Source organism: Sus scrofa, chromosome 5 (genome assembly GCF_054392235.1).
Source record: "Sus scrofa isolate SSC_HxYL_T2T_F1_AM1 chromosome 5, Sscrofa_HxYL_maternal_Yorkshire_Landrace_v2.0, whole genome shotgun sequence".
Classification (NCBI taxonomy): domain Eukaryota; kingdom Metazoa; phylum Chordata; class Mammalia; order Artiodactyla; family Suidae; genus Sus; species Sus scrofa.
The window spans coordinates 111,470,971-111,485,826 of NC_139387.1; the positions used below are offsets into that span (position 1 = coordinate 111,470,971).

The window sequence follows — 14,856 nt, forward strand, 5'->3', positions numbered from 1 at the left end:
TATGGCCCCAGCCTGGGAACTTCCATATGCTGCAGGTTCACGCCACCCTAAGAAAAAAAAACAAAAAACACAAAACACCCCCAGGATTTTCTGTTGTGGCTCAGTGGGTTAAGAACCCAATACGGTGTCCGTGAGGAGGCAGGTTTGATCCCTGGCCTTGCTTAGTGGGTTAAGGATCCAGCAACCCCCAGCCTGGGAACTTCCATATGCTGCAGGTGCAGTTGTAAAAAGAAAAAAAAAAACAACAAAACACCCCACTGCTCTGTTTAAAGTTTGTTCTTTGTTCATTATTTAAGAAATACCAAGTGCTGGCTAGGTATTTTGTTTGCTGCTAAGGAAATAAGCACAAACACCAAAGATCACCAATCCCTGTCCTCAGGGAGCTGACAGTAGTCAGCCTAACAGCAGGAAAAATTTTCAACTGCTACCTTGATGTAAAATTGTTCAAGAGCATGAGTTAATTTTATACCCTTTTTAGAGGATTTTGCACAGCAGATTTCACAGGTCATTAATCTAGCCTAGCAAGGAAAGCATTTGGCTCTCGTGGAAACGTTCTCTGGGCACTGGGGAATGTGTCACTAGCATTGCGACGGGGCTTAAGGTGAAAGGACAAGGCACATTGGAACAATGTGTCCAGCCTGTAACCGCGACCCCATTCCCTGCCCGACTCCAATCTGGGGGACGTGTAAGCATGGGTGGTTTGTAGGAAGAGAGCAAAGTCTAACGCAAGAAGAAAGGATCTGAAGCATAAAAAGAGGAAGAGAAGGGCAAGAGCAGCGGGGTAGGGGGTGAATGGTTGATATAGGTCGTTTGTACCTTCTGGTCGCAAGTAAATACTAGTCCATTGCTTGTTGTCAGCACTTATTCAGAGTTCTGGGAAAGATGCCTTCTCTGAATGATTCAGTGACTTTATTTCAAATGATCTTCACAACTTCGAACAAAACCACTATTGACTCAAGACCCAGGAAACTAATTTTATGCCATCTTAACTCCATTAGGGCAAAGAATAACTCATTCCATAGAAAATCTCATGTTATATTCATGTCCCACCTCTCAGCTGAAACAGTTCAGTTTAGATTTTGCCTACATACTTGGCTAGCAAGAAAACATTATCTGATTGCAAAACAGAAAGAAAAATCAAAATGCAGATTCAAATGGGTGGAAGCAATGCATTTCCAAACAACGAGAATAATTATGTATATGCTACAAGTAAGCGAGTCTTCAAACAATGAGGGCTGTGACTGATGTAAACTACTGCCACCCGTAAACAACAGAATCTCTTTTGAATAAAGACAATGGCATATATAATTTACATTTACTGCTGAATGAAAATGTTCCAAAAGGCATTTCTCATCAAGAAATCAAAGAGCGGCAGGCCCATGTTAGGAGTCAAGTTTGAATAGCTCACCAAATGAAAAACATTTAGAAAGTCTGCTTACAATTATTTGAAAGTCAGGAGAAAAAAATCAGGAAAACTGGTTCAGTGTGTGGTACCCAGTCGGACAGCTTTCCACCTGCCCGGCTCTGCCGCATCCGGAAATGGAGCTGATCAAGTCCCTCTTTTGCAGAAAATCTGTCCATGTTTCCCTTGGAAACACCAAAGTTCTAACAATGCCTTCTACGTTCCTACTAGATTTGGCCTTGCTTCTCTACCTCGTCTCAGGTAATTCTGTCCCAGACCACGGTCCTCCAGCTGTGCTGGCTTCCAGCTGCTTCCAAACCCCAGTCAGGTGTCTACCACTCCAGGGCTTTTGCATTGGTCCTCGCCTTCAATTAGAATCCTCTTCTCTCAAGTCTCAACAAGGCTCCCCCAGTCCTTGAAGCCTGTTCCAGGGCGGCCGATCCTGATGTCTTCCTTAAAATTACAAATCTCCTCCCACTTTCACGACGTCCTCCTCTGCTTGCTTGCTTGCTTTCCGTAACACTGTTCATGAGAGCACCACAACGGCAGGTTTTTTGTTTTGTTTTGTTTTGAAATGGCTGTACCCAAGACTTATGGAAGTTCCCAGGCCAGGGACTGAGTCTGAGCCACAGCTGTGGCAACACCAGATCTTTTAACCCACTGCCTGGGGCCAGAGATCGAACTGGCACCCCTGCAGCCCCCCAATCCACTGCAATCGGATTCCTAACCCACTGAGCCACAGGGGTATCTCCAAGGCATTTTTGTGTTTTGTTTCCTACTTTTCCGTGCCTGGCATTTTTGTGTTTTGTTTCCTACTTTTCCGTGCCTGGCACAGAGTAAGTAGTCGGTGAAAGTGTTGAATGAATGAATGATTGAATGTCGGTGCCTGAAAACGGGGCTGCCAGCACAGTTAGAGTTCTGGTTAACCATCGTCTGAGTAAAATCAGCCCCATCAAAAAATCTTACCTCCAAGCACTGTACTATTAGAATCTGGCTTCTCTTGAAAGCAGAGCCTGAAACAAAGTCAGGTATGCAGGTATTTTACCTGCCAAATGATGCCAGGCAGCAGGCATGAGGGACAAAGAAGAGTGAAATAGTAAGAGTTCATGGAATGGCAACAGAAGAAAGTCAATACACAGGACTAATTGCTGGGGGGGGCGGGCCAATAGCCTCAAAGCTGCAGTATAAGCAGGAGGCTAGAAAAGGTGACATCCAAGACCGAGGCCAATAACCAGACTGGAGAAAAGAGCGGGTGCGACTGAGGCTGGACAGGGTCACAAAGCCAGGAAGGCAGTGGAGACCGAGGGGTTCTTACCATCTGATTTTAGGGGTGGAGCAATTGCCCCGAAAGACCTGATGGTCAGGGCTGTGGCCCCAAGGGCGAGTCGTCCGCGCATTTGCACAGGGCTCTGCACTTGCTTTCACGCTCTGCTCTGCTGTCTTCAATTTTTTTTTTCTTTGTTTTGGTCTTTTTAGGGCCACACCTGCTGCATGTGGAAGTTCCCAGGCTAAGGGTTGAATCAGAGCTTCAGCTGCCAGCCTACACAGAGCCACAGCAATGCAGGATATGAACTGTGTCTGCAACCGACGCTGCAGCTTATGGCAATGCTGCATCTTCACGGGTACTGGTCAGGTTTGTTAACAATGAGCCGTGACAGGAACTCCAAATTCTTACTATTTTTAAACTTGTGCTCTGTAACAAAGTCTGGCGGGACAATGGAACAGAGGCATGAGAAGAGGAGTTACTTGCAAGCAGTGGCAGCCCCCACCCACAAGGGCTCAGAGCCCTGGGCACCGCTGGCAGAGGCAGGCAGAGCCATCTTGGGGCCTTCCTGGGGAGACACAGGGCCTGAAGCGGCGGCTGGGCTGAGACCTGGGCCTGGACAGACAATGCAAGAGCCACAGCAGCCGCCTAAGTGGTAGCAGTGGAAGAGATGAAAGCCACGGGGTGAAGATGCGCCTTTGGTCAATAGCCGCAAAATAAAACATGCTGTTGAATGCAAGAATGCACACAGGAAAATACGACAGTGCCTACTATAAACATTTTGTTCTATCGGCAAAAGTAGAGTTAAATACACAAAGTCAGATGAAATGGCATACTGGAGAGCTAACTTAAATATAAACCAAGAGGTATTATAGATAATGAGGACTCTGATGTGAGAGTAGACAGTGTTTTCAACCAAAAAGAAACTCCTAAGGAGTTCCCATTGTGTGCAGCGTAAACAAGTCTATGAGGATGCAGATTCAATCCCCGACCTCAATCAGTGGGTCGGGAATCGGGCATTCCCATGGGCTGTGGTGTAGGATGCAGACGGAGCTCGGATCCCACGTTGCTATGGCTGTGGTGCAGGCCAGCAGCTGTAGCTCCGATTCAACCCATAGCCTGGGAACTTTCATATGGAAATAAAAGAAAAAGGGAGCTTCTCAGATCTAAGAGTCAAGGAATTTTTGTAGGGACACAGATGGAAAGGAGCTGGGAGCCGACACCTAAGTAAGGAATACAGATGCTTATTTTGCTCAAATATTAAAATGCTAGCTGGCTGGCCACCGTCGTCACTCTCTGGTCATGCCAGCAGGCAGCAAGCAAGCTTGGCAGGCAAAGTGGAATGCAGTTAGGGTTCTTGGTCTGCCACTAATTATCTACATGACACGGGGCAATTGCAGCCTCTCCTTTTCCTAGTCTCAGAACTGGAGGAACTGTAGATAAGATGATCCTCCCACTCAAGGACTGTAGTGATAACATATGTGAAAGTGCTTTGGAAGAAGAAAAAGGCGTAGTCAGAGTCTTCAATTATACATTCCAGCTCAGAGTTGTTTTATATCAAAAAAAAAAAAAAAGAATGGTTTTCCTGTGAGTTAAGAAAGACTGTAATTTCAGTGGCATGTGCATCAGCCCTAAGCACTCTCCTTAAGTATTCCCGAAAAAGCGTCTATCAAATGCTGAATAACACCAGTAATTACCGAGTTATCTTCCTCAAGTCTCCCCTCACCTGGTCTCAGTCACGATAAGCAGCGAACACAGAAAGAGCTGGCCAGTGGAAAAGTGCAGTGGTGATCAACTCTGGAGTCCAAAATAAATACCAAATCGTTTAAAAATAGCTGCATGATTTCGTAAACACTAAAATACAAACAGAAAACTGTTCAAGTTATTTGAGTAAATTGTGATACACATGATAAAAATATCCTGAATTTTAAAATCAGACAGGAACTTTGCCAAGTTCTCTCTTCAATCTTTTATTTTTTGTCTTTTTAGGGCAGCACCCAAGGCATATGGAGGTTCCCAGGCTAAGGGTCTAACTGGAGCTGTAGCTGCCGGCCTGTGCCACAGCCACAGCAACACCGGATCCTTAACCCACTAAGCAAGGCCAGGGATCGAACCTGCAACCTCATGGATACTAGTTGGGTTCATTAACCACTGAGCCACGACAGGAATTCCTCTCTCTTCAACCTTTAGCTAAGAGTCTGCTAGAGAATCTGTAGAATCTCAATGGAGCTGTGGAATCATTATGTTTCCGGGTCGAAGTTATGTAGCCTTGTATTTCTGTCTTCAAAGATTCTACTTAATCATTTGTTAAACAGGATAAGAGTTTCTCTCCTGCCCTTGCACAGTGCTTTTACTTTTTATTTATTTTTGCTTTTTTAGGGCCACCCCCGAGGCATATGGAGGTTCCCAGGCTAGGGGTCGAATCAAACCTGTAGCTGCTGGTCTACACCACAGCCATAGCACTCGGGTTCCGTGCCGCTTCTGAGACCTACACCACAGCTCATGGCAATGCCGAACCCTTAACCCAATGAGCAAGGCAAGGGATTGAACCTGCGTCCTCATGGATGCTCGACAGATTCGTTTCTGCTGAGCCACAACGGGAACTCCTGCATGGTGCTTTTAAAGGACCAAATGTGAAAATGTCTTGAAAACAACAAGGATGTTTACAGGGAGACAGATTTATCTTCCAGTTTTCATTCTGGTCCGAGGCTCTAGAATTGCATCTGGAAAAAGCCCAAGACGGTGAGCAGAGGTGAATCTCAAGATCCTTCACTGAGGAACACCATCCGTAAGAGGAGGAGGACAGAAGCCACTTTCATGGACTTCGTTAGAAATGAAGCAGAAAGGAACCACAAGGAACGAACAGGTAATCTTGACGCAACCAGCTTCCGGTTTCCAGGAATCTCCCCATCTACAACAAGTGTTATATTGCTGAGGGGCGGGGGGGAGGAATACATCAGGAGTTGGGGATTAACAGATCTACACTTCTGTATGTAAAACGGATAAACAGAAAGGGCCTGCTGCACAGTTCAGGAAACTACATTCGCCATCCCGAGATAACCTCTAACAAGCAGAATCTGAAGCATATGTAACTGAGAAACTTGGCTGGACACCTGAAACCAACACAACACTGTCAGTCAACTACACACCCATGAAAAACACTATACATTAAAAAATGAAGACAGCTACTCCAAAAAAGTGCTATATTCCATACATGAAACAGATTTATAATATAATTTAAATATGTTTTATTCAAATAAAACGTCTCCCTCAAAATAGCCACACTTATGTTTTTCAAAATAGACAACTCCTCTCTTCCCCAGTTCAAAACCGTTTTAGATTTACCACGTCGTACAAAGGGGGGCACATCCAGCCGTATTTTTATCCCCACCAGCTATCAAATCCTAGGATGTTAAAAATGAGTTCTCATCGCTTCTTCCTTTTCACCCTCGGGCAGCCCCCGCTGTGCTTACGACACAAGGAGCTAAGGTCAACTGTCCTTTTTGATTATAACTTTAATTACAGGGAAACAAGAGTTTGCCATTAACAAACGTCAGGAAACTGAGCAGAGGTGGAGCTGAACAGAAAACAGCAGTTACGTTTACTGAGAAACTGCACTTTCCCAATTCCGTGGCTAAGAGAATTTAAAAAAAGAGAAATTCCTGATGCTTCTAGCCACTGTTGATCTCATGGGATTGACTCATCTCAAGACTTCAGAAGTCGTCAGCTGCAACCCGTCTGTGTTATTACAGGTAATTAAAAGCAACGCACAGAAGGAAAGGAAAACTGGGAGGGGAGGAGAAGGTCAGAGAAAGTGAGTTGGCTCCACACTTGCTTTGCAAATAAGCCACAAAGAACAAGGAATGCCCCCTCTGAGTTTCATAGATAATGACTAGACTCAAGAGACAAAAGCAGAAACCTAGAATTCTGCAATTCCTTCATTCTCATCCTGCCTCGTCTAAGTAAATACTGTCGCCAGTTTCCCCTCAAATATAAACAAACTCGGTTTTCCTGGGTTCTCATCCACTGCTTGCTGATACCCTGTCCCTCACACAGTGTTTTTAATTTCTTTGAGCAATCACTGATAATGTTATAATATCTGTATCTATACCTCTATCTGTAGCAGAGAGAGAGCGAGAGAGACGGAGAGACTGAGACTTAAAAACGCCTAGTTTCAGAGTGCCAGTCGTGGCGCAGTGGAAACGAATCCAGCTTGGAACCATGGGGTTGTGGGTTCAATCCCTGACCTCCCTCTTTAGGTTAAGGACCGGGCACTGCGCCGAGCTGTGGTGGAGGCCGGTGGCTACAGCTCCGATTCGACCCCTAGCCTGGGAACTTGCATGTGCTGCGAGGGCAGCCTTAAAAGATCCACCCTCCCCCCCAAAAGCTTAATTTCTAGCTTTTCAAAAACTTGGGAGATCTGGCAACTAGGAACTCCCTGTGCTCTGTCGTCCTCTGCTCCCCTCCCTCCCCCCCGCCAGCAGCCAGCACCCCCCCATTCATACTCTCTCCTTCCCCCCCACCCCCACCGCCGTTCACTCTTTAAAAACCCTTGTCTCTTTTATTTATTTGGATTTCCTGCCGGGCCCTGTTGAGGCTCTGAGTTTTCTACCCTGAACACAAGGCTGCTAGTGTCTTTGTTTGGATTTCCTTTATTTACACTACATTTTAAAAGGTTTTCCTGCTTCTGAGTTTTTGTCTTGATGTCAATATAAAATGACCACCTTCATAGTCAAAGACTAGAAAGACAGACTTTTATTTAGACATGTTTCAGTGATACGAATAGAGACAGTACAAAGAATGCAGGCATTAGAAGAATAACAAACACACGAAAAAAGCAAGTTAAGAAATTCACCAACAGACTCAGGAATCCAAAATCCATTCAAATCAATCTGTGTTTAGAGAACCTTATCTCATTTCACAAATGAAGTCCCTGGTTACTGATCCCAAGTTCCTAAACCTTAGAAGCTTCAAAACAAACAAACACTGGTGTCTAAACCCATTCCAGGAGCTTAGGATTTAATTGGTGTGCAGTGTGACCTGGATGTTAGGATTTTTTTTTAAGTTCCCCAGGTGCTTCTGAAATGTGATGAAATTTTAGAAGCACTGCTGTAGACACTGCTTTGGCTGTAATTAAATAGTAGTGCCATTGCCTCTTAAAGCCACTTAGTTCTTAAAAGTAAGGAGAATCATCTGCACGTTCCCGTAGCTGGAGGGAAAGGGTTGGCCAGCAATTCCTCCAAAAGATCTTTTTACCCCCAAGGACAATGTTATCTGACCCATCAACGGGGCTTTCACGGTCCTACCCACGGGAACCCTGACAGGTCAATTCCTGAACTGAGCCTCCGTGTGGAAAATGAAGACAGCAGTTCCCCCCTTAAAGGTTGCCCTTAAGACTAAATGAGATCATGTATGTGACGCAATAGCTGATTCTCAATAAAGGGCACATTTTTTTTAATATGAAGTGATTTTAGTTTTTCCTCCAAGCCAGAGCCAATAATTCCAGCTAACATTTCTCTCTCTTCCCAGACATTCCAAAGCACCACCATGATTTCAAATGAGTTCGTATTGTTCTACACTCGTTCCATGAATGCGGTCTTACTGGACAGACGAGAATTATGTGCAAGAAGGGAAATGATACAGATCATTTAACAGCAACGATGAAACCTGTTTGCTTCTCACACACTGAACACAATGTATGGAGAGACTGGATCCTCAAACTGCTGGAAGAAACTGGCCTCAAACTGTCAAGCGGTATCCAGAAAGCCAGCGAACCGGGAGCCGAGGAGAGCGCAGGGAACAGCACTTTCCCTTTCAGAGGTAGATGGCCCCGCATTCTGTGCAGCACTTTTTCACTGCAGCTCTAACTCGGTGCCACAGACTTGGCGGCTTAGGCAACACGAATGCATTCTCTTACTGGCCTGATGTTAAGAAACGAACAGAATATGCCTCCCCCTCCTATGCCACGTTGGCATAAGGATTATTTTGAACTGTACACCCTAGAAAAAGAGCAAACGCAGCGAGAGGCTTTCTCTGATTTCCCCTCATCCGCCTGAAGACAGAACCTCCAAAAGAAACCCAATGGTCATCAATCCCCTTTACCAGGAGTTTCATCAGCCAAGGAGGAGGCGAGCGGTGACACCATGCCCAGACAAGCTGTGTCACAGACCATCACACCTCCCACCTGTGCCGCTAAGATCCCACTCACCTGCATAAAAGTTACTCTCTCCCAGGAGGTATGCACACCCCCTCCTCTCCCCCATGAAGATGGGATTTAATCCTGAATTCTACAGCTACCTCTTTGCATTACTCAGAGTACTGCATTATTTGCATTATTTCCTGGGAGATACCCAGGAAAAGGTGTTTACCTACATGAAGAACACACATTAATACACTTCTGTTTGTTCTTCCGTTATTCTGTCTTTTAATACGGGGGTCTTAGCCAAGAACTCAGAAAGCTAGAGGGAAAATTATTTTCCCTTCCCTACAGTAAGAAATAGGATATGGTTCCTGTTGGGCTAAGAGCAAGGTGCTGGCGGGTGCATTTCTCAAGGGAGCATATCTTACCTTCCCTCGTCCAGTTTCTCCAGCCTGGCTTCCTTGACGCTCCCTTCCCTTCCTGCATCTTCCATACCGGCAGCGGCAGCGTGACACAGGGTCCTCCTCAGGCTGCCAGGGCTCCGCTTTTCTTTTCTAGAGACATCTCTCCCGCGACTCTCTTCTGACTTGCTTCCATCTTGAAGAAGCTTGTGATTAAAATGGACCCACCTGGATAATCCAGTGTCAACAGCCTACTTTAAGGGTAGCTGATTAGCCATTTATTCCATCTGCTCCCTAATTCCCCTTTGCCTCGTGAATAACACATGCGCATAGCAACAATGTATGGAGAGAGAAGTCCAACCTCACCGCCAGGTAAGGGACAGTCTGTGATCACCTCATCTCTCATCTCAGTCAGAACTGGCTTTCATCCCAGTTCCCAGGATTAGGATCTGGACATCTTTAGGGGCCATTATTCTTCCTATTACATTCTCTTTTTTTGCCTTTTGTCTTTTTAGGGTCACACCTGTGGCATATAGAGGTTCTCAGGCTAGGGACTGAATCAGAGCTGTAGCCGCCAGCCTACACCACAGCCACAGCAACACAGGATCGGAGGCTCATGGCAACGTCGGATACCTAACCCACCGAGCAAAGTCAGGGATTGAACCTGCGTCCTCAAGGATACTAGTCACGGGAACTCCTGCCAATTACATTCTGAACTCACTGTGAGAAGCTCATTAGGATCAAGAGCTTGTAAAGGAGTAGGGAGGGCCTGATACAAGATATTACCACAGCAATTACTGATCCAGTCATTTACAGTAGGCAATCAAGCCCCTTCTCCTCCATATGTGAACCATGGCAGACATTGCTAATCAACCAGGCATAATCATAACCTGAGGACCCTTCTCCACACAGCCTGCGAGGTAATCACCAGGGGGTCAATCAGACTCTGCAAGCAAAGTGAAATCTAGCTTCCACGCTAAATCTGAACAACTGCAGTGGAAAGAGACTTTCTCTCAGGGGGCTTCTTCGGCATAACGTGCGCATCTGATGTTTTTTAATTGGCAGACAAAAGGAGTCCCAGCTGAGCTAAATAAAGAGATCATAATAAGACAGTAAAACGAGTGGACTAATTTATTCCAAAATCCTTGACAGAAACCTGTGTTTCCATGATAGCTTGTAGAGGATCCATATAGGAACTAAGAAAGTCTGCATTTATCATTGGTCCTGCCCACACAATGCAAAACCTTCTCTTGAGAGTTGTTGTTTTTTTTTTTTTTAATAATGAATCTTTTTTTTTCCCTATGAGGATATTTTGCTTAGAAGTATTTGAATATATGCTTATATGTAGCTATTTGAAAGCTTTTCTTATCCCATAATAAAACACAATGGACTTTTAGAAGCAATCTGTAATTGTGGTAGAGAATTTAGGAAAAACAAGGAAGAAAAAAAGCCCACATGGAGCTGTATCTGACAGAGGTAAATGATAGTTCTCACTCTGCCAGATTTGTTTACATTCATGTATTCATTCACTATGTTCTTATTGAGCCTTTGTGCCACACTGTTCTAAGGTTGAGGGTACTGCATGAAAAAAAGAGAGACAAAAACCTATGCCCTCACTGAGCTCAGTTACACACACACTCACACACACACACACAAACTTCACCAAAAGTGACATTATGGTTTTCATATTGTTTATAACTGGCTTTTTTTTTAATATGCTTGTTTTTTAACATATCCCTCTAATTTTGTCAGGCTTTCCTATTTTTCCCAACAGTGTTGATTGCCCTGAGAGATAAGGTAACTACTGACTCTGCTGCATCACTGGCGTCCCAGTCTGACTTGTCTTTCCATAGTTTGATGCTTTGTGATCAAGAAGCAACCTACCCCCAAACAGGGGATGCTGTGAATACTTACACACAAAAGATGATGAGAAATTCATTCCGTCCTATTCCCGTTATCTATTGCTGCATCATGAGTCTCCCTCAAACGGAGTGTCTTAAGACAACCACAATCATTTTACCATTATCAACACTCACAATTCTGAAGGTTTACTCAACTCAGGGGAGGAATTCTCTCTTAGAGTTTCTTCTCATGTAGTTGGACAATTTTTGGTGCTGGAGTCACTGTCTAGGCTTCTTATTCACATGGCCCATTAATTACAGCTGTTGGCTGGATGTTAGCCAAAGTTCTGCTCTAGAGAACCCACACAAAGCCTCTCCGTGTGGCCTGGGCTTCTTTGAACATGGTAGTTGTGTTTCAAGATCAAGTATCCCAAAAGCACTAGCCAGAAGCGACACTGCCTTTCATGCCAGGCTCAGAAATCACATAGGGTCACTTCCCCCAGAGTCACCGGCTCATCGCATGCAAGGGGAGGAAGCAGAGATGCCGCCTCTTGACAAGAAGATGCTGTCACGTCCCTCGTAAGGGCTGGGATAGATTGTGGTGACCATCTTCGGAGAATGCGACCCACCATACAGCTCAGCCTCCTTACACTGCCCATCAATAGGGTTAAAATCAGGGATGGCAAACTCTCAGGACAACTGCAGGCTTAAGAGAAAAAGTTCTATCACTGTCAAGACTCTAGGAAAAAATATATCTGAATTCCCACCGTGGCCAAGTGGGTTGAGGATCCAATGTTGCCGCAGCTGTGGCATAAGTCGAAGCTGAGGTTTACATTTGATCCCTGGCCCAGGAATTTTCATATGCCACGGGCGCAGACAAAAAAGAAAAAAAAAATCTCTTGGAGTTCCCACTGTGGCTCAGCAGGTTAAGAATCCCACATAGTGTCCATGAGGATGCCAGTTCCAACCCTTGCCTCAAACAGTGGGTTAAGGATCTGGCCTTGCTATAAGCTGAGGCGTAGGTTGCAGATGTGGCCTGGATCCAGCATTGCTGTGGCTGTGGCGTAGGCTGACAGCTGCAGCTCTGATTCAACTCCTAGCCCAGAAATGTCTATATGCTGCAGGTGCAGCTCTAAAAAGTAAAAAACAAACAAACAAAAAAACCCCAAACATTCATTTTAGTAAAAAAGAACTGATACTGATAATTGGGTAACTAAGTAGTCTAATTTCCCCTATATTTATCCCATGGATTCATATTTAAAAGCATTAGTTGATGATAAAATGATCAGGTTTTAACTGTCTTTTGAAAAAAATAGATTTTTTTAAAAATTGTATTGATGTAGAGTTGATTAACAATGCTGTGTTGAGTTTCTTTTCCTCTTTAATTTGTAAAACTCACCCGGAGAAAGTGACACATGAGGAAGCAGCCTTCCCTGCGTATGAAGCTTGGGAAGAACCATAAGCCAAGGCTATTGAAAGTATAGTGTAAGTTAAAGGGTGTTTAAGTGTAGCATTAAAAGGCTGTTCAGTGGGTTCCAGACAACTGTGGGTTCTCCACGTATGTGATTGCAGAGGGATAAACACATTAAATCACAACCAGTTACTCTTACCCAAAAGCCGGATGGGAATTTAGAGACATCATTAACTAACACTTGCTAAAACAAATCAACACCCTCTTATTTCAATACGTAATGAGCACCTGAGATGTATCTGGGACAAATACTATGTGCTCATGGTACACTAGCCATTTAGGAAGTATACAAAGTGATGTTAAAATGGTAGACGCTCTATCCGTTCAGCAGCATAAGTAAAACCCTCTCGGGTAAATACCACGATGAAGGAGTCTGTGGGGCGGACACATAAACACCATAGCGGAGAACCCTCCCCACCACGTGCTGTTGATCTAGTCTCAACAGCTTCCTGTGAACTACTTCAACTCTTTAAAAAAGAGTCCATTTACAGGTTCATAATTGTTTTCTGTGGAAGGGAGGTCACGCTGGACGGCGACTGAGAGGCCACACTTTTCTTCCATCCTGACGTCAGAACCTCTTCTCAGGCCTTCACTCTGGAAGTCAACCTGAAGAAGGAAACGGCCCCTCCGTTCCGAGTTCAGTCCTTTCTCCTGTCATTCACCACAAAGCGAATGTGAGTTGTTTCTCTCAGCCCTGTTTTCTAACCGTGAGTTCATTAAAACGAAAGTTCTTGCTTCAAAACTTTTTCAAGTCTTTGGAACTCATTCGAATGCAAGTTGACTCTCATGATCTCCAAGACCGTCACGCATTACATAGTTGGTAAAACTCAGCCTAAGAAACCTGAGACTCTACGCATCTGACGTTGACTCTTATGCTCAACTTTTAATGCAATGGGTCATTTCACTTACCGGGGGGCAAAAGGGAGGAACAGACGAGAGAAAACATCACACACCAGCAAAGGGAAATTCTATTTGTTCTCTCCTGTTGACTCTGGGTTTGGGTCTAGGTTGGGTCTGGTCTAGCTGGGAAAGCCATGCCTTTGCTCCCATCAGGAGCCAGCTCACCAGCACTGCCTTGACGACAGATGCCCAGGCAAGACCCCACGTTCCTGGAACCACAGCCCTAAAGATGGCTCGGGGAACTCATGCCATTCAGGTCTTTTCCAGAAAACTGTCTTCTTTGTTGACTCACCCGTTTAAACAGGGAGAGGAAATGATGAAAACATTTTCTTCCTGTTCTCAGAATAGAGTCATTGCTTGTGCGGGTCCGTGAGTGAGTGTGAACTGGAATCGTTTGTGGGCTTGCTGGGGTCTTTAGTGGATACTTATTTCTTTGTCTTCTTAGTTAGAATTTAAAATGATCAAGAAATATAGCTTATGGAGCTTGAATGTTTGCCTTAATTTTTGATATGGTAACTACCATAGTGTCTCAGTTGTTTTTCTCCAGATACTTCAAATATACAAACTACATGTTATGTTAACCGTTCCTTTCTTTTAAACTCTTATACACAAAATTAGGCCTTCTTAGGTCGAGGAAGCATAACAGTCTAGTAACGACAATAGTTACCATTTCTTTCGATGGTATAAAATAGTGGAGATGAAAGAATGGTAGCTATGCTTGATTCATTCTCGCTTCCCAAATCTGTCGTAAGAATTAAGGTTTCACAGGTTTAATCCCTTTAGAGGCATTAAGTATATATCTCTGGGAAATCAATTCACAAAAACCAAGTAAACTGGCTCTTGCTCTGGTTTGGCTTCATATTTTTTTTCCCGTATTTGTTCAATCATTCTGCCAAATTCATGGAGTACCTAAAATATTCCAAACCTTGTGCACCAGGCTGGGAGCTCAAGACAAGCGAAACAAACGAAATCCTGGTTCTTAGAGAGCTTAAAGTCTAGCAGGGAAGCAGACAACAACCAGTCACAAAACAATGTGTTTAAACAGGATGCACTTAATCGCTCATGCAGCATGTATTCCAGACGCTGCACAAGGTGAAAGGGACAGAGTAGACAAAACGACAACAAAAAAAGCCCAGACCCTGTCCTTATGCAGTTCAGCTGTGGAGATATGACTGAATCCCAAATGCAGCACAAATATAAGTCGAAGGTTCTATAACTCAGAACTCTTTCAAGTCCAAGTGGCCAAAAACCCAACTTGCACCATCAGAAGCAAAAAATAAGGGGGGGTAGTGACAGGTTCACGTCGTGAAAAAGCCCGGGGCTAGCGGAGCTGGGGATCGGTGCTGGGGTGCAAACACTGCCCTTGAGACCCGGTGACTCTCCTCACTGCAGCCCTGCTTGGCCGTCTTTTGGCTTCATCCTCACACCCAAGTCCCGC

General features: G+C 44.6%; 2 long non-coding RNA genes across 15 annotated transcripts in view; one reads left to right on the forward strand and one right to left on the reverse strand.

The window, feature by feature from the left end:
* LOC146403619 (uncharacterized) overlaps positions 1 to 9,436 on the reverse strand; it is a 112,408-nt gene extending 102,972 nt beyond the window's left edge. For 5 of the 14 annotated variants that reach the window (XR_014804623.1, XR_014804618.1, XR_014804617.1 and 2 more), the window contains exons 1-2: positions 9,234 to 9,436; positions 4,393 to 4,520 (exon numbers count right to left, since the gene is read on the reverse strand). This is a non-coding gene — a long non-coding RNA (uncharacterized LOC146403619). Of the gene's footprint in view, positions 1 to 816; positions 3,393 to 4,363; positions 4,521 to 9,233 lie in introns of those variants that run through there. The other 9 variants (XR_014804622.1, XR_014804620.1, XR_014804628.1 and 6 more) reach the window with 6 other exon arrangements.
* Positions 6,204 to 10,324, forward strand: LOC146403620 (uncharacterized). Its single transcript, XR_014804630.1, has 2 exons — positions 6,204 to 6,418; positions 8,196 to 10,324. It is a non-coding gene; the product is annotated as an uncharacterized LOC146403620 (long non-coding RNA).
* Positions 10,325 to 14,856: the final 4,532 nt, after the last annotated feature.